At 47.8% G+C, this 20,514-nt stretch overlaps 1 protein-coding gene across 3 annotated transcripts in view; it reads right to left on the bottom strand.

Moving 5' to 3' along the window:
- CKAP5 (cytoskeleton associated protein 5) overlaps positions 1-20,311 on the bottom strand; it is a 421,631-nt gene extending 401,320 nt beyond the window's left edge. For all 3 annotated transcript variants that reach the window (XM_030200874.1, XM_030200876.1, XM_030200875.1), the window contains exon 1: positions 20,239-20,311. The gene's annotated coding sequence lies outside the window, so the exon portion shown is untranslated. The remainder of the gene's footprint in view (positions 1-20,238) is intronic.
- Between the last annotated feature and the right edge of the window lie 203 nt (positions 20,312-20,514).

Genomic DNA, 20,514 nt, shown 5'->3' on the forward strand with positions numbered 1-20,514 from the left:
ATCCTAGAGTACTGATAGAACTGAAAATCAGCTTGCGGAGCTACTGCTAGTGATATGCAATTTATCTTTAAAATCGAGCGTGGTACCGGAAGATTGGAGGGTGGCCAATGTAACGCCCATTTTTAAAAAAAGTTCCAGGGGAGATTCGGGAAATTATAGACCGGTGAGTCTGACGCCGGTGCTGGGGAAAATGGTAGAGGCTATTATCAAAAACAAAATTACAGAGCACATCCGAGGACATGGATTACTGAGACCGAGTCAGCACGGCTTTTGTGTGGGGAAATCTTGCCTGACCAATTTACTTCAATTCTTTGAAGGAGTAAACAAACATGTGGACAAAGGGGAGCCGGTTGATATTGTGTATCTGGATTTTCAAAAGGCGTTTGACAAGGTACCTCAAGAAAGGCTACAGAGGAAATTGGAGGGTCATGGCATAGGAGGAAAAGTCCTATTGTGGATTAAAAACTGGTTGAAGGATAGGAAACAGAGTGGGGTTAAATGGGCAGTATTCACAATGGAGAAGCGTAGTTTGTGGGGTTCCTCTGGGCTCTGTGCTAGGACCGCTGCTTTTTAATATATTTATAAATGATTTAGAGATGGGAGTAACTAGCGAGGTAATTAAATTTGCTGATGACACAAAGTTATTCAAAGTCGTTAACTCGCGACAGGATTGTGAAAAATTACAGAAGGACCTTACGAGACTGGGAGACTGGGCGGCTAAATGGCAGATGACGTTTAATGTAAGTGCAAGGTGATGCATGTGGGGAAAAAAGAACCCGAATTATAGCTACGTCATGCAAGGTTCCACGTTAGGAGTTACGGACCAAGAAAGGGATCTGGGTGTCGTCGTTGATAATACACCGAAACCTTCTGCTCAATGTGCTGCTGCGGCTCGGAAAGCAAATAGAATGTTGGGTATTATTAGGAAAGATATGGAAAACAGGTGTGAGGATGTTATAACGCCGTTATATCGCTCCATGGTGCGACCACACCTTAAGCACTCTGTTCAATTCTGGTCGCCGCATCTCAAGAAAGATATAGTGGAATTGGAAAAGGTGCAGCAAGAGCAACTAAAATGATAGCGGGGATGGGACGACTTCCCTATGAAGAAAGACTAAGGAGGCTAGGGCTTTTCAGCTTGGAGAAGAGTCGGCTGAGGGGAGAAATGATAGAGGTATATAAAATGAGTGGAGTGGAACAGGTAGATGTGAAGCGTCTGTTCACGCTTTCCAAAAATACTAGGACTAGGGGGCATGGGATGAAACTACACTGTAGTAATTTTAAAACAAATCGGAGAAAATTTTTCTTCACCCAACGCGTAATTAAACTCTGGAATTCGTTGCCGGAGAACGTGGTGAAGGCGGTTAGCTTGGCAGAGTTTAAAAGGGGATTAGACGGTTTCCTAAAGGACAAGTCCATAAACCGCTACTAAATGGACTTGGGAAAAATCCACAATTCCGGGAAAGCGAATGATACATACCTGTAGCAGATGTTCTCCGAGGACAGCAGGCTGATTGTTCTCACGACTGGGTTGACGTCCACGGCAGCCCCCACCAACCGGAACAAAACTTTGCGGACGGTCCCGCACGCAGGGTACGTCCACCGCGCATGCGCGGCCGTCTTCCCGCCCGTGCGCGACCGTTCCCGCTCAGTTGAATGACAAGCAAAAATGAGTAAAAACGCACCTCCAAAGGGAAGGAGGGAGGGTAGGTGAGAACAATCAGCCTGCTGTCCTCGGAGAACACCTGCTACAGGTATGTATCCATTCACTTTCTCCGAGGACAAGCAGGCTGCTTGTTCTCACGACTGGGGTATCCCTAGCTCTCAGGCTCACTCAAAACAAGAACACAGGTCAATTGAACCTCGCAACGGCGAAAGTATAACAGAAATTGACCTACGAAGAACAACTAACTGAGAGTGCAGCCTGACCAGAATAAATTCGGGTCCTGGAGGGTGGAGTTGGATTTAAACCCCAAACAGATTCTGCAGCACCGACTGCCCGAACCGACTGTTGCGTCGGGTATTCTGCTGGAGGCAGTAATGCGATGTGAATGTGTGGACAGATGACCACGTCGCAGCCTTGCAGATTTCTTCAATAGTGGCTGACTTCAAGTGGGCCACCGACGCTGCCATGGCTCTGGCACTATGAGCCGTGACATGACCATCAAGAGTCAGCCCAGCCTGGGCGTAAGTGAAGGAAATGCAATCTGCTAGCCAATTGGAGATGGTGCGTTTCCCGACAGCGACCCCTATCCTATTGGGGGTCAAAAGAAACAAACAATTGGGCGGACTGTCTGTGGGGCTGTGTCCGCTCCAAATAGAAGGCCAACGCTCGCTTGCAATCCAATGTGTGCAACTGACGTTCAGCAGGGCGGGTATGCGGTCTGGGAAAGAATGTTGGCAAGACAACTGACTGGTTAAGATGGAACTCTGACACCACCTTTGGCAGGAACTTAGGGTGAGTGCGGAGCACTACTCTGTTATGATGAAATTTAGTATACGGAACATGAGCTACCAGGGCTTGAAGCTCACTGACCCTATGAGCTGAAGTAACTGCCACCAAGAAAATGACCTTCCAGGTCAAGTACTTCAGATGGCAAGAATTCAGTGGCTCAAAAGGAGGTTTCATCAGCTGGGTGAGGACGACGTTGAGATCCCATGACACTGCTGGAGGCTTGACACAGGGTCTTGACAAAAGCAAGCCTCTCATGAATCAAACAACTAAAGGCTCTCCAGAGATTGCTTTACCCTCTACACGATAATGGTAAGCACTAATCGCACTGAGGTGATTCCCTACTGAGTTGGTCTTGAGGCCAGACTCTGATAAGTGCAGAAGGTATTCAAGCAGGTTCTGTGCAGGACAAGAGCGAGGCTCTCACACCAAACGACAAACCTCCTCCACTTGAAAAAGTAACTCTTTTTAGTGGAATCCTTTCTAGAGGCAAGCAAGACACTGGAGACACCCTCAGACAGACCCAACGAAGCGAAGTCTACGCCTTCAACATCCAGGCCGCGAGAGCCGAGACTGAAGGTTGGGGTGCAGAAGCGCTCCGTCGTTCTGCGAAATGAGAGTCGGAAAACACTCCAATCTCCACGGTTCTTCGGAGGACAACTCCAGAAGAAGAGGGAACCAGATATGGCGGGGCCAAAATGGCGCTATCAGAATCATGGTGCCGTGGTCTTGCTTGAGCTTCAGTAAGGTCTTCCCCACCAAAGGTATGGGAGGATAAGCATACAGAAGGCCGGTCCCCCAATGGAGGAGAAAGGCATCTGACGCTAGTCTGCCGTGTGCCTGTAGTCTGGAACAGAACAGAGGCAGCTTGTGGTTGGTCTGAGAGGCGAAAAGGTCCACCGAGGGGGTGCCCCACTCTCGGAAGATCTTGCGTACCACTCTGGAATGGAGCGACCACTCGTGCGGTTGCATGACTCTGCTCAGTCTGTCGGCCAGACTGTTTACACCTGCCAGGTATGTGGCTTGAAGAAGCATGCCGAACTGGCAGGCCCAACGCCACATCCCGACGGCTTCCTGACACAGGGGGCGAGATCCGGTGCCCCCCTGCTTGTTGATGTAATACATTGCAACCTGATTGTCTGTCCGAATTTGGATAATTTGACAGGACAGCCGATCTCTGAAGGCCTTCAGTGCGTTCCAGACCGCTCGGAGCTCCAGGAGGTTGATCTGAAGATCTTTTTCCTGGAGGGACCACAGTCCCTGGGTGTGAAGCCCATCGACATGAGCTCCCCACCCCAGGCGAGATGCATCCGACGTTAGCACTTTCATGGGTTGAGGAATTTGGAATGGGCGTCCCAGGGTCAAATTGGTCTGAATGGTCCACCAGTGCAGTGAAGTGCGGCAACTGGTGGAGAGGCGGATGACATCTTCTAGATTCCCGGTGGCTTGGTAGCACTGGGAAGCTAGGGTCCATTGAGCAGATCTCATGTGAAGATGAGCCATGGGAGTCACATGAACTGTAGAGGCCATATGACCTAGGAGTCTCAACATCTGCCGAGCTGTGACCTGCTGAGACGCTCTGGTCTGGGAAGCGAGGAACAGGAGGTTGTGGGCCCTCGCTTCGGTAAGGAAAGCCTGAGCGGTCTGAGTATTCAGCAGAGCTCCTATGAATTCCAGAGATTGGACTGGCTGGAGATGGGACTTTGGGTAATTTATCACAAATCCCAGCAGCTCCAGGAGGTGAACAGTGCACTGCATGGACCGGAGAGCTCCTGCCTCCGTGGTGTTCTTGACCAGCCAATCGTCGAGATATGGGAACACGTGCACTCCCAGCTTGCGTAGATACGCCGCGACCACCACGAGGCTCTTCGTGAACACCCGTGGGGCAGAGGCGAGCCCAAAGGGCAGCACACAATACTGAAAGTGCCATGTCCCCAGGCGGAATCTGAGATACTGTCTGTGAGCTGGCAGTATCGGGATGTGAGTGTATGCGTCCTTTAAATCCAGGGAACATAGCCAATCGTTTTTCTGAATCATGGGAAGGAGGGTGCCCAGGGAAAGCATCCTGAACTTTTCTTTGACCAGATATTTGTTCAGGGCCCTTAGGTCTAGGATGGGACGCATCCCCCCTGTTTTCTTTTCCACAAGAAAGTACCTGGAATAGAATCCCAGCCCTTCCTGCCCGGATGGCACGGGCTCGATCGCATTGGCGCTGAGAAGGGCGGAGAGTTCCTCTGCAAGTACCTGCTTGTGCTGGAAGCTGTAAGACTGAGCTCCCGGTGGACAATTTGGAGGTTTTGAGGCCAAATTGAGGGTGTATCCTTGCCGGACTATTTGGAGAACCCACTGATCGGAGGTTATGAGAGGCCACCTTTGGTGAAAAGCTTTCAACCTCCCTCCGACTGGCAGGTCGCCCGGCACTGACACTTGGATGTCGGCTATGCTTTGCTGGAGCCAGTCAAAAGCTCGTCCCTTGCTTTTGCTGGGGAGCCGAGGGGCCTTGCTGAGGCGCAAGCTGCTGACGAGAGCGAGCGCGCTGGGGCTTAGCCTGGGCCGCAGGCTGTCGAGAAGGAGGATTGTACCTACGCTTGCCAGAAGAGTAGGGAACAGTCTTCCTTCCCCCAAAAAATCTTCTACCTGTAGAGGTAGAGGCTGAAGGCTGCCGGCGGGAGAACTTGTCGAATGCGGTGTCCCGCTGGTGGAGCTGCTCTACCACCTGTTCGACCTTCTCTCCAAAAATGTTATCCGCACGGCAAGGCGAGTCCGCAATCCGCTGCTGGATTCTATTCTCCAGGTCGGAGGCACGCAGCCATGAGAGCCTGCGCATCACCACACCTTGAGCAGCGGCCCTGGACGCAACATCAAAGGTGTCATACACCCCTCTGGCCAGGAATTTTCTGCACGCCTTCAGCTGCCTGACCACCTCCTGAAATGGCTTGGCTTGCTCAGGGGGGAGCGCATCAACCAAGCCCGCCAACTGCCGCACATTGTTCCGCATGTGTATGCTCGTGTAGAGCTGGTAAGACTGAATTTTGGCCACGAGCATAGAAGAATGGTAGGCCTTCCTCCCAAAGGAGTCCAAGGTTCTAGAGTCCTTGCCCGGGGGCGCCGAAGCATGCTCCCTAGAACTCTTGGCCTTCTTTAGGGCCAAATCCACAACTCCAGAGTCGTGAGGCAACTGAGTGCGCATCAGCTCTGGGTCCCCATGGATCCGGTACTGGGACTCGATCTTCTTGGGAATGTGGAGGTTAGTTAAAGGCTTGGTCCAGTTCGCCAGCAATGTCTTTTTTAGGACATGGTGCATGGGTACAGTGGACGCTTCCTTAGGTGGAGAAGGATAGTCCAGGAGCTCAAACATTTCAGCCCTGGGCTCGTCCTCCACAACCACCGGGAAGGGGATGGCCGTAGACATCTCCCGGACAAAGGAAGCGAAAGACAGACTCTCAGGAGGGGAAAGCTGTCTTTCAGGAGAGGGAGTGGGATCAGAAGGAAGACCCTCAGACTCCTCATCAGAGAAATATCTGATGTCTCCTTCGTCTTCCCACGAGGCCTCACCCTCTGTGTCAGACACAAGTTTACGAACCTGTGTCTGCAACCTCGCCCGACTCGACTCTGTGGAGCCACGTCCACGATGGGGGCGTCGAGTGGTAGACTCCCTCGCCCGCATCGGCGAAGCTCCCTCCGCCGACGTAGTCGGGGAGCCTTCCTGGGAGGCGGCGGCACCGACGCCGGGGACCTCACCTCGGGCGATGGGCCAGCCGGCGCCACGCTCGACGGTACCGGTGGCGCAAGCACCGCCGGTACCGGAGGGGTAGGGCGCAACAGCTCTCCCAGAATCTCTGGGAGAACGGCCCGGAGGCTCTCGTTTAGAGCGGCTGCAGAGAAAGGCATGGAGGTCGATGCAGGCGTCGACGTCAGAACCTGTTCCGGGCTGTCCAGAGTGGAGCGCATCGACACCTCCTGAACAGAGGGTGAGCGGTCCTCTCGGTGCCGATGCCTGCTGGGTGCCGACTCCCTCGGCGACCCAGAGCTCTCGGTGCCGACCCGGGAAGGAGACCGATGACGATGCTTCTTCGACTTCTTGGAACAAAGCATGTCACCGGAGCTTCCCGGCACCGACGAGGAGGACGTAGAATCCAGCCGTCGCTTCCTCGGGGCCGAGACCGAGGGAGGTCGGTCTCGGGGGGGCTGTACCGCAGGAGCCCTCAGGGTAGGGGGAGACCCACCCGAAGGCTCACCGCCACCAGCAGGGGAATGGACAGCCCTCACCTGCACTCCAGACGAAGCACCACCGTCCGACGACATCAGCAGACGAGGTCCCGGTACCACCGACGTCGATACAGTCGTCCGATGTCTCAGCGCCGATGCAGAGGTCCGACGCCTCGATGCACTGGCAGCCGAGGATGAAGGTCTGGACGCTGAAGACGTCGATGCACTCAATACCCCCGGTGCCGATGCCGACGAAGAGCCCGAGAACAAAATGTTCCACTGGGCTAACCTCGCTACCTGAGTCCGCTTTTGTAAAAGGGAACACAGACTACAGGCCTGAGGGCGGTGCCCAGCCCCCAGACACTGAAGACACGACGCGTGCCTGTCAGTGAGCGAGATTACCCGGGCGCACTGGGTGCACTTCTTGAAGCCGCTGGAAGGCTTCGATGTCATGGGCGGAAAAATCACGCCCGCGAGATCAAAAGTCGAAATGGCGAAAATTGGCACCAGAAAAAAAGCGAGAAGGAAATTTCGACCGGGGCCTAAATGAGGCCTACCCCGACGACGAAAGAAAACTTACCGGGGCAGAAAAAACTCGAAGTACAGGAAGGGAAAAACCAAAAGAGGTCTTGCCGAAACAATTTGAACAGTTTCCCACAGAAACGAGTCGAAAACGACACGCGAGGTCGTCTTTTCGGGGCACGAACGGCAAAATACAACCGTACCGAGCGCGGAGAAAAGAAGACTGGCCGGCACAAGCCGGTTTCGGGCGGGAAGACGGCCGCGCATGCGCTGTGCGCATCGGCGCGCGAGGGCTAGCAAAGGCTTTTGCTAGTGAAGATTCCGATTGGAGGGGCTGCCGTGGACGTCACCCATCAGTGAGAACAAGCAGCCTGCTTGTCCTCGGAGAACCACAGTTGAGCTTCAGATCTCTCCACAGTACAGAAACCGTCCTGGTAACTCTCCTTGCCAAGTTCAAAAAGAAAATCACATTAGGTAAAAACATACTCCTCTTGCAATTCGACATGTCAAGTGCATTCCATATGGTTGACCACTATATACTTTTAAGAATACTTGACAAAGTAGGCAAAGGAGGGAATATACTCAAATGAATCAAGGGTTTCCTAACCACGAGATCTTATCAAGTAAAAGCAAACTCAAACATATCGCCAACATGGAGTACGATTGCGGAGTACCCCAGGGCTCACCTCTCTCACGCATACTATTTAATCTGATGAAGATCCCCCTTGCTCATGCCCTACACAAGCATAATCTTAATCCTTTTCTGTATGCGGATGATGTCACCATTTACATACCGTTCAACTCTAATGCAACAGAAATCACTGTTGCAATAAAGAATAGTGTAAGCTTAATGGATGCCTGGGCATTGGCATTCAAACTCAAACAGGGAAAAACTCACTGCCTTATTCTCTCTTCTCACCACAAAACAAACCTCCCTTCATCCATAAAAACCCAGGAACATACTCTTCCAATATTGGACAAACTGAAGATCCTTGGAATTACTATTGACACAAACCTAACCCTGGAGAGCCAAGCCTCTGCCACCACTAAGAAAATGTTCCATGCAATGTGGAAACTCAAACGGATCAAAAAATTCTTCCCAAGAGAAACTTTCCATAACATAATTCAAACAATGGTACTATCACGTTGACTACTGCAACGCCATATATGCGGGATGCAAAGAACAGATCTTAAAGAAACCAGACTGCGCAGAACACGGCAGCTAGACTCATTTTCAGAAAGACAAGATTCGAAAGTGCTAAACCCCTATGCAAAATACTGCACTGGCTACCAATCAAGGAACAAATACCCTTCAAAATTTGCACTCTGGTCCAAAACATAATCCATGGTCTGGCCCCAACCTACATGACCGAAGTTATCGACTTACCAATTAGAAACATCATCGAATCATCAAGAACGTTTCTAAGGAGAAATTAGATCTTACCTGCTAATTTGCTTTCCTTTAGTCCCTCCGGACCGGACCAGGATTGGACTGTTGGGTTGTGCCCGCCTACCAGCAAGTGGAGACTGAGAAAAACTCTGACTCTAGAGAGCCAATAGGAGCCCTGGCCATGTGACCTTAGCCTCAGTATTTGAATAACAAAGCAGGAAAGAAAGAAAGAACTTCTGTGCCGTATGGAATCCTAGCAGCCACAAATTCCTCGGCAAAACCGAGTACTAGAGCTCACCAGCAACTCTCACCAGAGAAGTGGTATGGCCCATTTGTATTAGAGCTGGCCAGCAACTCTCACCAGAGAAGTGGCATGGCCCATTCATATTAGAGCTCACCAGCAACTCTCACCAGAGAAGTAGTATGACTCACTTAAGGCTTTATATATATTCCAGCAACTGAGCTCACCAGCAACTCTCACCAAAGAAGTGGTATTAAGGTTTTATATATATATATATTCCAGCAACTAAGCTCACCAGCAACTCTCACCAGAGAAGTGGTATGACCCATTAAGGTTTTATATATATTCCAGCAACTGAGTTCACCAGCAACTCTCACCAGCAACTCTCACCAGAGAAGTGGTATGACCCATTAAGGTTTTATATATATTCCAGCAACTGAGTTCACCAGCAACTCTCACCAGAGAAGTGGTATGACCCATTAAGGTTTTGTATATATTCCAGCAACCGAGCTCACCAGCAACCACCAGAGAAGTGGTATGGACCACGCAAAGTCATTTTTTAAAATAGATATACAGTATCATCTGTTGTTGTTTTTTTTAAACATTCCACTTCCAAACTTAATAAAAGAATCTAAAGAGTTGATAGAACATGGGAGGGGCCTGGTCCAGTCCGGAGGGACTAAAGGAAAGCAAATTAGCAGGTAAGATCTAATTTCTCCTTCCTTAGCGTCCCTCCGGACCGGACCGGACCAGGATTGTTGGGAAGTACCAAAGCAGTAATCTTACGGGAGGGACAGACATTGAGAATGCGGTAGAGTCCCTGAAAACACCCAAACTAGGATGAATACGAAGCCAAAAGCTTGACGATCCAAGAACCGCCAATAAACTAAATAGAATGACTACAAAGCAAAAAAGCTGAAAGTTCAAGCGACGCTGAACATTGTCCCCTACCAAGTGGCCGCTATATAATGTCCCCTATCAGTGCAGCGCAAAGGACAGAGAGACTCGAGAAAAAAAACGACTGAAAGAAAGATGGCAAAGGTAGAAGCAGAGCTGCATGGAAACAAAAAACTACAATGAATCTACCTCAGCTGAGAAAGTGGAAACCGAGATCCTGAAGTACAATACTCCAGATATCGTAGACTATTGCTGACCTAGCAACAGATTGGAAGTATGTAAAGCCTGTCAGTGAGAAAGTACCTGATCACTAGAAGCTAAATAGGTAAAAACAAGAATGCAGTTAAATACTATGCAGAAGAAGAAGGTACCTAAATCCCTGCTGCAAACTAGACTGAAGGTCCAAATAAACTGACAGCCGCTGCAGTTACCCAACATGTAGAAAACATATCTCAGAGTGCAACTCAAATGAGAGAGAAAGAATCATCTGTAGCTGTTGTCTCTGTAAGCAGATCACCTGAGACTCTTGTCGTAGACCCCAATTAGTGAAAACGGGAATAAATCAACAGTAGACACTTGTTAGTACCTTTCATCTGTTAGATACATACAGAAGTCCATAAAACACTACACAGTTCCAGGAATAACATGTATAGAATGTTTGTACGTTTAGGAATCTAGCCAGGTGCTCATGGTCTGGATTGGCTGTGGACCGAAAGGTGGGCTCGATAGGACCTTTGAGCTTTTCCCAGTGTGGAATTAAATATGTACTTATGTAGTAGAACTATAAATATACATATATATTTTCACAGATGCAGCCATCAAAAAACTGCTCACTGTGTATATGCTCCCGGCATACTTGCAGGAAGAATGCTCAATCTCAACCACCAGACCCAAGTGCTGCACTAGTGAGAATACAGAGGCCAACTGAGCGGAGGGAATTCCATCCGAGATAAATATCTGGATACGAGAGGGCATCTATCTCTGCCGCTGACAAGTCTTTTTAGCAAGAGAGTAAGCGAGGCACATGGAAGGTCAGAGCGAAAAGAAATAGTTGTAGAACTGGGACCTCCCCTTAAGGTACTATCCACTGAGAACTTTTTTTTTTTTTTTTTCTTCAATGGTCACGAAATTGACAGAGTGAAAAGCTGCCCAAAAAAGACTACCGAGACTCCAAAGCGAATGAAGAAAAAATTCCTTCTTGGGAGCTAGAAAGTAAAATTTTACTCTGCAAAATAGAGCAAGGTAATGGCCGAAGGCCCAAGAACATCCAGAGAAAACAGAAAGTGGGACGCTTGTAGAGAAGACAAAAACAGTCTACGCCAACTTGACTAAACAGAGAGAGAAAAAATAGAAACATGCTATGAAATCTAATGAGATCACACGAGAGCTCAAAAGAGAGCTCAAATGAGAGACCTGGCTACATGCACCCCATAACCTAGGGTGTGCCCGAAATGCACCACCCGTTGCTTGACCTGACAACTCTGCCAATAAGACTGTAATGAACCAGACATCTATGGAAAGGATGAAACGACGAGACGTAGTTTCATGAGCGCCGCTGCTACTACGACCATAACTTAAGAAAAAAGTGCGCGGAGCCGACACGAGACCGAAGAGCAGGGCAAGAAAACTGGTAATGAGGACCTTCTCATCATCCTCATATCATGCACATTACTCCTCCTATACTGAGATGTACTAAGATGTACTGACCCACACCCATAAGAAATGAATGTGGTACTTGCAACCTGGATTGACCACAACTGAGGACAGGATGCTGGGCTTAATGGACTCTTAGACTTTCCCCATATGACAATACTCATATACTAATAGCAAAAATGCACAGGAAGTGAAAGAATCCCCTTCCAATTGAAAGGAAGGTCTGGAGTGAGGACATATAGAATGAAAATGAAAGGATCACCATATGTTGAGCGTGGACTGAGACACACTGGCCTTTAATTTTACCGGAGCTCCCCAAACCTCGTATCATGTCATGCCTCCTTCCTCACTGAGATGTACAGAGATGAACAGACGCACACTCACGAGATATGAATGTGGTATTTGCAATCTGGATTGACCCCATCTGAAAACAGGATGGGGACTCTTGGCCTTTCCCATTATGGCAACACTTATGCCCTTATGGCAAAAAAATGCACAGAAAATGAGTGAATCTCCTTCCAAGAGAAAAAAACTCTGGAGAGAGGAAGAATAAAATGAAAATGAAAAGAAAATACCTATTACGGAAAAGGTGGTGAATTTGTGCCACAGGAGACAAGACTGTACCTGACGTCAAGAAAGCTTGAAACAAGACCCTAAAATCTGTAAGGAAGAGAAAGGGATAGCAGATATTATGGATGGTCATACTGGACAAAACCAGAATGTTTACCATGTGCCCAGGCTGAATAGATAGAGGAAACAAAAATACAAGTAGATGGCGTGAGGACCTCCCAATATCCTTAAGTGGGAGAAAATGCAAATTGACCGGATAACTTTACTCCCTAAGTGGACATATATCTTGTAAGTCCTAGAAGAAAACTAAGATAACACATGAGAAACTCCAAGACAGTTGGAAAGTAGAGAAGACGTGAATAAAACATGCCTTCTAAAGCAGCTGAGAAAACTGGGTGCTCGGTAGACAGGACTGAGTCTCCTAGAATATGAGAACCATCTGAACCATGTAGCCTATGCAGCTGTCATCTGCTATGCCAAAGAGAAAGCATAGCCATGAAAGAAAATTGCTGAAAGGAAGTAAGACCTTATGTCCAGAATTGCAAAGTACGCAACAATTGAGTATCAGACAATGTATTTCATTGCACATGGCATCTGAACCATACAGCCTACGCTCTAGAGAACTTTTTTTTAAGATCTTAAAACACTGTATAAGAACATAGCCACAGAGGGAAATTTCCTGAAAGGAATTAAGATCTTATATCCAGCATTGTAAAGTACCAAACAATAGACTATCCGGCAATGTAGTTCTATCCACATGGCACCTGAACCAGATAGCCTATGCCATAGAAAATGTTTGTTAAGTTCTTAAAAACACTGTATAACATCATAGCCATGAAGGGAAATGCTTGAAAGGAACTAAGATATTATGGCCAGATTTGTAAAGTACTAATCAATTGACTATTAGAAAATGTAGTCCTATTCACCAGGAAATGAGAAAGACACAGAGTGACGTACACTGGACCCCCATAAATAACTGCGCTAGACAATAGCGAAGACCTTTCCTCCAAACATCACACACAAGGGAAAGGAATAGGAAAATGGTTATTTTGGAGCTGAGATACAATTTAATTCGCCCCATTGTCAAAAACAGAGTATTCCCGACTGAGCTGCACTTTGAATTGGAGTCTTGCCAAGAACAAAGAAATCGCCAACTAAGCTGCACTTTAATTCACAACATTGCTAGCAACCAAAAAGTCCCCGACAGAGAAAAAACAGAGGGAAAAACAAAATGAGCGCCATTCGCATCGTAGCATTTCTTTTTTTTTTTTTTTAATAGCTTGAAAAATACATGTAAAAATTAATTTCGGGGCAAATATACTACCAATTGCCCCAACTACCGGAGAAACAATATCTCCTTTCCATTGCACAAACAGCCAAACACAGTAAAAGCAGAAAAACGCTGCCACGTCAAGGGAAATTGCAGCTGCAAGCAAAACAATGGCGGCCAAGCGCACCAAAATGAGAAGAATAAAGTTCGGGGGAGAAAACCACTGACCGGACCGACGAAGAAGCAGGAAATCTGTGCCGCCGAAAAACAGATAGCCTCCGATGCCGCACAAAACATGGTTTAGCCTCTGGCCCGAACAGGAACCGTCAATACAGCTCCCAAGCTATACAGACCTGTCCAAGAGCGAGCACGCGCTTAACAGTTCGCGCCTCTTTTTTTTTTTTTTTTTTACAACTACCGCCGCTAACAACGCCGGATAGCAGAGGAAAAATAATTAAGATAACAAAAAACCGCCGATTAAAGTCACAGACGCTGACATATCACTTTTTTTTTTTTTTTTAAATAGCTCCACCAGAAAAAAAAAGAAAGACTCTTCAAACAGAATAAGACAGAAGAGCTACCTGCTCATTATAAGCCTGGGGAAAGCAAAAACTACTTCCTTTAAATTCCTTTCAATTGAATTAATTCTTTTAATTTTCTTTTACTTGATTTAATTCTTTAAAAACAGCTGACTATTAAAAGTGGCTGCCTCTCCCAAAGACGGTACACCTTTCCAGAGAAAGGGACGGCCCTTCCCTGCTAAGCCAGGGAGATGGGGAGGAAGGGGGGTGGACTCGAGACACCCGAGTTTAACACCCCAGAGGCTGTCAAAGAAAGAAAGAAACCCTGTCAAGCCTCTAATTACGATTCCAGGCACAGAAGAAGTATTATAAATATATCTGTAATATCTTATAGAGAAAAGAGAGAGAGAGAGAGAGAGACTAATGGGCTCACTTCCTACCTGCTGAGAGACTGAGAAAATACTGAGGCTAAGGTCACATGGCCAGGGCTCCTATTGGCTCTCTAGAGTCAGAGTTTTTCTCAGTCTCCACCTGCTGGTAGGCGGGCACAACCCAACAGTCCAATCCTGGTCCGGTCCGGAGGGACGCTAAGGAAACCTGCATTACCCAAACTGTAAAGGACTAAAATACAAATCAACATATGCATCCAGCTTTTCCTACATTTGCACCCAGATCTAGAACGCTTTACCTACAAGCATTAGAACTGTGAACACCCATTTAAAATTCCGAAAAGACCTCAAGACTCACCTCTTCCAGAAAGCCTACCCAGCAGACCCAAACTAATTCATGAACAATGAATCACATCTATTGAACTGAAAAAAACAATACCCCTTCCACATAATCCTATTACTTCAAACTGTACAAATTTTACCACTCCAGTTATATTTAAGTGTACTTCTACCCTTATCCTACTCTGGTCACTAGAAGCTGTAGTCCATTCCCCGGAGACTTAGCCTCATTGGGATTACTTCTCTCAATACTGACAGTTCAATGTTGACAAGTGCAAAGTGATGCATGTGGGAAAGAGGAACCCAAATTACAGCTATGTCATGCAAGGTTTCGCGTTAGCAGTTACAGACCTAGAAAGAGATCTGGGAGTCATCGTTGACAAGACGTTGAAAACTTCTGATCAGTGTGCTCCGGCGGCTAAGAAAGCCCACAGAATGTTGAGTATTATTAGGAAAGGGATGGAAAATAAACATGAGGATGTTATGGGAAAATTAGGTTCTTACCTTGGTAATTTTCAATTACGTTCTTACCTTGGTAATTTTCTTCACTTAAGTCACAGCAGATGAATCCATTAACTGATGGGTTGTATCCGCCTACCAGCAGGTGGAGATAGAGAACAATGAAAAACCATAGTGCCTCTTGGACAGTTAGCCCCAACTGCCTTCAGTATTTGAGATTTCCAAAGCAGAGTGAACCATAAAGGTATAATAACAAACTTTCCTCACAGCGAACAAATGCCCAAGAACAGGAGCAATAACCATACAAAGGAGGGATGAACTCAACCTCCTGTAGTAGAACATCATGTAGAAATTTTGAGAACTGGTAACCAACTTCTCCCAATGAGATCTATATCTGCATGAAAGATCTGAACAAAAAACAAGTCAGACAGGGAGGGATCATGGATTCATCTGCAGTGACTAAAGGAAATAAAATTACAAAAGGTAAGAAACTAATTTTCCCTTCCTTGTCATCAGCAGCAGATGAATCCATTAACTGATGCGATGTACAAAAGTAATCCCTACTTAGGGTGGGAACAGGCCACACCGTGAGCAAGCACTTGTGCTCCAAAAATGTTGGAGCACTTGTGCTTCGCTGCAACATCCAGCCTATAATGCCGGACAAATGAGAGCTGAGAAGCCCAAGTAGCCGCACTACAGATCTCTTGAAGAGAGAGTGCACCCGTTTCAGCCCACGAGGAGGAAATGGCTCTCGTGAAATGCGCTTTAAACGCTTCAGGCGGAGACCGACCTGAAAGCAGATATGCAGAAAAAATGACTTCCTTGAGCCAACAGGCTATAGTGGCCTTAGACGCTGGGCCTCCGTGCCGAGGACCTGACAAGACAAAAAGGCGATCAGAAGTCCTTAAGTCATTTCACATCTTAGACACTGCAACAGCGCCCTGCGGACATCCAGAAAATGTAATTGCCCAAAGGAGTCCGGGAACTCTTCCCTAGAAAAGGAAGGAAGAAAAATGGGCTGGTTCAGGTGAAACGCTGAAACCACCTTAGGCAGGAAGGAAGGCACTCACTGTACGTACCGTTACTCCGGACTCCGAGAATTGCAGAAAAGGGTCCCGACAGGACAGCGACTGCAGCTTAGACACGCGTCTAGCCGATGTAATGGCCACCAAAAAGACTGTCTTGAGAGTCACATCTTTCTCCGAAGCTCGCTTAAGCAGCTCGAAGGGCGAACACTGAAGAGCCTTCAACACCAGCCCCAGGTTCCAGGCCAGACAGGGCAAACGGACAGGAGGACGGAGCCTAAGCACCCCTCTGAGAAATCGGGCAATGTCCGGATGAGCAGCAAGGGACAAGCCAGCAACTTTCCCTCGATAGCATGATAATGCTGCCACTTGCACCCGCAGGGAATTGCAAGCTATGCTTTTTTATAAGCCCTCCTGCAAAAGTCCAAAACTGTCGAGACTGCAGCCCGCGTGGGTGTGATCGCCTTTGAAACACCCACACCTCAAATCTGCGCCAGATCCGAGCATAAGTTGCAGAAGTGGACCGCTTGCGGGCCTGCAAGAGAGTGGAGATGACCTTGTTAAGAGTACCCCTTGTCTCTCAATTGCGCACTCTCAATAGCCGGGGCGTAAAACCAAATCGGCAGGGATCCTCCATAGACATCGGACCCTGAACCAACAGGTTCGGCAGCAGGGGGAAATGCACCTCCTCTTTTCTATCTACACTTCTTCCCTTGGTTCATTAATCTCATCCCATGGCTTTTCCTACCATCTCTATGCTGATGACTCCCAAATCTACCTTTCTACCCCTGATATCTCACCTTGCATCCAAACCAAAGTTTCAGCGTGCTTGTCTGACATTGCTGTCTGGATGTCTCAACGCCACCTGAAATTAAATATGACCAAAACCGAGCTTCTCATTTTCCCCCCCAAACCCACCTCCCCGCTCCCCCCGTTTTCTATTTCTGTTGATGGCTCTCTCATTCTCCCTGTCTCCTCAGCTCGAAACCTTGGGGTAATCTTTGACTCTTCTCTCTCCTTCTCTGCTCATATCCAGCAGATTGCCAAGACCTGTCGTTTCTTTCTTTACAACATCCGTAAAATCCGCCCCTTTCTTTCCGAGCACTCTACCAAAACCCTCATCCACACCCTTGTCACCTCTCGTTTAGACTACTGCAATCTGCTTCTTGCTGGCCTCCCACTTAGTCACCTCTCCCCTCTACAGTCAGTTCAAAACTCCGCTGCCCGTCTCATCTTCCGCCAGGGTCGCTCTACTCATACTACCCCTCTCCTCAAGACCCTTCACTGGCTTCCTATCCGTTTTCGCATCCTGTTCAAACTTCTTCTACTAACCTATAAATGTACTCACTCTGCTGCTCCCCAGTATCTCTCCACACTCGTCCTTCCCTACACCCCTTCCCGTGCACTCCGCTCCATGGATAAATCCTTCTTATCTGTTCCCTTCTCCACTACTGCCAACTCCAGACTTCGCGGCCTTCTGTCTCGCTGCACCCTACGCCTGGAATAAACTTCCTGAGCCCCTACGTCTTGCCCCATCCTTGGCCACCTTTAAATCTAGACTGAAAGCCCACCTCTTTAACATTGCTTTTGACTCGTAACCACTCGCCTCCACCTACCCTCCTCTCTTCCTTCCCATTCACATTAATTGATTTGATTACTTTATTTATTTTTTGTCTATTAGATTGTAAGCTCTTTGAGCAGGGACTGTCTTTCTTCTATGTTTGTGCAGCGCTGCGTATTCCTTGTAGCGCTATAGAAATGCTAAATAGTAGTAGTAGTAGTAGTAGCGTCCATCAACATCCGGCGGAGATCCGCATACCACGGACGCCTTGGCCAAACTGGAGCAATGAGAATCACCAGACCTTGGTGCTGTCGAATCCGCAGTAGGACTCGCCCTATCAGGGGCCAAGGAGAGAACACATACAGGAGCTCCAACGGCCAGTGTTGAGTCACAGCATCCAACCCCGCCAAGTGAGGATCTCTCCCTTCTGCTGAAAAAGCGAGGTACCTTGGCGTTTGCACTTGACGCCATTAGATCCATTCCAGGAGTCCCCCATTTGGCACAAATCTGAGGAAAAACTTCTGCCAATTCCCATTCCGCCGGGTCGATTTGAGGCCTACTGAGAAAAATCGGCTTGCACGTTGCTCTGACCTGCTATGTGAGCTGCCGACAGAAGCTGCAGGTGTAGCTCGGCCCAGTAGCAAATCTGAGCGGCCTCCGCGGCCAGAAACATCTAAAAAAAAAAATTTTCCTCCTTACCGCCTCTCCCCCACGACTCTGCAACCCGAAGACGCACCCTTCTGTGGGACAGCCACCTACCAGGACTCCCCTTGTGTTTTGTTGTTTTACTACAAAATAAATAAATAAATAAAAGTTGGGGAAACAGAAGGGAGCAGAAGAGCAAACACAGACTTTTGGACACTGGCCACCAAAACTCCAACAGCACCGAAAAGCAGCTCAGCCCACACTCAGAAGTGTGAGAAAAACTAGAGCTCCCTGACCGCAATCTCTGAATACTGCGGACAGCCTGCCCAGCCAGCATAAAAATGACCATAATTGCTGGATGTATCTGAAGGCAGGAGCAGCGAGGAAGTGCCTTGCTGCCATTTCAAGGAAAGGGAGAAAGCCTGCACAACCAGCCCAAAAGTAAACACTCACCCCATGGTGTTTCTGAGAGAAGTGTGCTGCCTCAAAGTTGCTGTAGGTCTGTATCAGTCCTCTCCTTTCGCAGCCCTGATACTGGGGGCACCAGTATCACTCCTGGAGCCATTGGGAGGCTTTTTCTTTTTCAAACAGACACAGCTTTCTGGGGAAGGAGAAAGGAGAGGGGCTGGAGAGGGACCTGGGGTGACCAGGTGTACCCCCTAAAGGCAGCACTGCTCAGCCACACCCCCTAGCTCAACTGGACTGACAGACCCAACAGGAGCTGTATAGAGAAGAACCCAAGAGCTTGTGAAAGACCATTCATCCACCTGCTGGAGACAGAGAATACTGACTGACCAAGGAGCATGCCATCCTATAAGACAGTGCAGTTCAGCGCTCTCTACCTCCACCTGCTGGTAGATGGTCACAACCCACAAGTCTCTGGATTCTTCTGCTGCCAACACCAAGGGAGTTGCCTTAACAGTATCAGATCAAAAACCACAGGTCCCCAAATGCTGGAGAATTCCAGGCTGCTCCAGCCTTTATACCAGTGATGTCACTAGAATAGTTCATTATCTCTACTTTCATCTGCTGGTAGGGGGTCTCAACCTGTTGGTCTGGGCTTGTCTAGACCAGGAAGAAGAAAAAATTTAGTCAGCTATTCTCTCTAGTATTTACCTCATTATTTGGAAGCCATTCAAAATGGTCAGATATACTAAATTGTTTCTTCTATTTTGTCTGTCTAGGAAGCATATGTTTAGTGCTTAGAGTCACCTTTTTGATAGTATAGGGAAAGAATTTACAGTACTCGAGAAACAAGGCCAAGAAAGTAACAACATTTACCAAATTGTAAACTCTCTGGAGTAAAGAATACCCAAAGTTATCCAGGAAACAAGGATGTTTCGTACTACGTTCAAATGTGCAATACTGTTCAATCTAGTGACACCTAGACTTTAGGTATAAGAACCAGAGACTTACTCTTTGGATTTCATCTCTTAGTTTAACTTTATTAAGCTGGGGGGGGGGGGGGGAAGAGATGACAAAGGAAAGGATACAGCCTTTGGGGTCCCTAGGCCAGTGTGATACCTAACACCAGCATTGTTACAAAACCATAAAACTAGATGAAAGCACTCAAATGGGGGGGAGGGGGGGGTGAAAGTAAAGCAGCCACTAAAACTCAGAAACCCTCATCTGCAACAAAAAGGCCAAAAGCAGTTGTACAGATCACAGAGCTTTTATTTATTTATTTTTTTTAGTTCTAGTAAAAATCCTACATTATGTTTACCGTTTATATAAATGCAATACGCAACACAAAACAGTGAATGTGGTTTTCGTAAAGCTGTAACTACTTTACTGAAACAGACTACATCTCACGACTCATTCTAGCATTAATACACTATAACCCGAGCACAATGCCAAAAATGCATCTTTTTTTGCGCAAATTGCTAATTCTGCGGGCAAATTCAAAAAATAAATTGCAGGATTCCTAAAGGAAAGTAGCTGCAAGGCCGCCGCATCAGCAACGCAGCATTTTCTAGGTACAGCTAGGCTGAGGCTCTGTGCCTCTCTCCTACACCAAGAGTGGGGGCTGCGAATCTGGAAGACGCTAAAGCTGGCCGCGGGTCTTCGCAGCAGCCTACGCCCTGCCCACACTCACCAAGGCAGAGCGCGTCCGGAGCTTGGTCACGGATCTTACCCACTGAAGAACAGCATTTCTTCCCCCGGCAAAGGATACGCCTCCAAAGGCGGGGCACCAGCGACTCCCGAAAGGGCTGCACAGAGCCTCCACTCGTCACAAAAGAGCTCTTTAAAGGGCCAGCATCTCCGTAGCTGATTCCGTCTTTTACAAGGGAAGGTAGATATAGCGGCGACAGGGCTCCCAGGCAGCTACGACGACGACAACAAAAAAAGAAATCGGCATCCTACCATCTGC

Source organism: Microcaecilia unicolor, chromosome 4, assembly GCF_901765095.1.
Source record: "Microcaecilia unicolor chromosome 4, aMicUni1.1, whole genome shotgun sequence".
NCBI classification, from domain to species: Eukaryota; Metazoa; Chordata; class Amphibia; order Gymnophiona; family Siphonopidae; genus Microcaecilia; species Microcaecilia unicolor.